Raw genomic sequence first — 1,428 nt, forward strand, 5'->3', positions numbered from 1 at the left:
AAACCCTTTTCAAAAAAAAAAAAAAAAAAAAAAAAAAAAAAAAAGAAGTATATGTATGGTTTCATCCACTTAAACCATCTGATAAAATAGAGGAAGAAAAAAATCTTATTTACTATAGCATTAATTAATAAATTTCTGAGGAAAAAATTAACCAAGGAGGTAAAAAGTCTTTACAATCAGCACTTTGGGAGGCTGAGGCGGGCGGATCACGAGGTCAGGAGATTGAGATCATCCTGGCTAACACGGTGAAATCCCGTCTCTACTAAAAATACAAAAAATTAGCCGGGTGTGGTGGCAGACGCCTGTGGTCCCAGCTACTCCAGAGGCTGAGACAGAAGAATGGAGTGAACCCTGGAGGCGGAGCTTGCAGTGAGCCCAGATCGTGCCACCGCAACTCCAACCTGGGGGACAGAGCAAGACTCTGTCTCAAAATAAATAAATAAATAAATAAATAAATAAATAAATAAATAACTCTCCTAATTTCAACATCTATTTCCTTTTGAATGTATCTTATTTTTGTGTCTGAGAAACACTTTTGGATTTGAGGATAATTTAAAAACAATAATAACTCTGTATCTCTTTTAGGCATTATTGCTTATTTCTACTTATGTGTTATGTGTCAAAAAAAAAAACCACAAAATTTACAATAAAACATTTCTAGGCCTTTCGGGGGTGGCTTACGCCTATAATCCCGTCACTTTCAGAGGCTGAGGCAGGCAGATCACAAGGTGGTGAGATCGAGACCATCCTGGCCACCATGGGGAAACATAGTCTCTACTACAATACAAAAAATTAGCCAGGTATGGTGGCACGCACCTGTAATACCAGCTACCAAGGAGGCAGGGGAATCACTTAAACCTGGAAGGCGGAGGTTGCAGCCAGCCGAGATGGTGCCACTGCACTCCAGCCTGAGAGAGAGAGTGAGAAGTACATATTTCTAAATATTGTTTGTTCATATTAATTATATTGACATTATTATGCAACATATCACTAGAATGTTTTTATCTTGCAAAGCTAAATCTCACTGCACATGAAACAACTACCAATTCTTCCCATTTCATGGCACTTTTCAAACACTACATTGTTTTCTGTTTCAAAGAGCATAAGGGTTTTTTTTTTTTTTTTTGAGATGGAGTCTCGCTGTTTTGCCCAGGCCGGACTGCAGTAGCGCTATCTCGGCTCACTGCAAGCTCCGCCTCCCGGATTCACGCCATTCTCCTGCCTCAGCCTCCCGAGTAACTGGGACTACAGACGCCCGCCACCGTGGCCGGCTAATTGTTTATATTTTTAGTAGTGACGGGGTTTCACCGTGTTATCCAGGATAGTCTCGATCTCCTGACCTCGTGATCCGCCCGCCTCGGCCTCCCAAAGTGCTGGGATTACAGGCGGTGAGCCACCGCGCCCAGCCTGCTTTATATATCTTATACA

The sequence above is a fragment of the Theropithecus gelada genome, chromosome 19, assembly GCF_003255815.1.
Source record: "Theropithecus gelada isolate Dixy chromosome 19, Tgel_1.0, whole genome shotgun sequence".
NCBI classification, from domain to species: domain Eukaryota; kingdom Metazoa; phylum Chordata; class Mammalia; order Primates; family Cercopithecidae; genus Theropithecus; species Theropithecus gelada.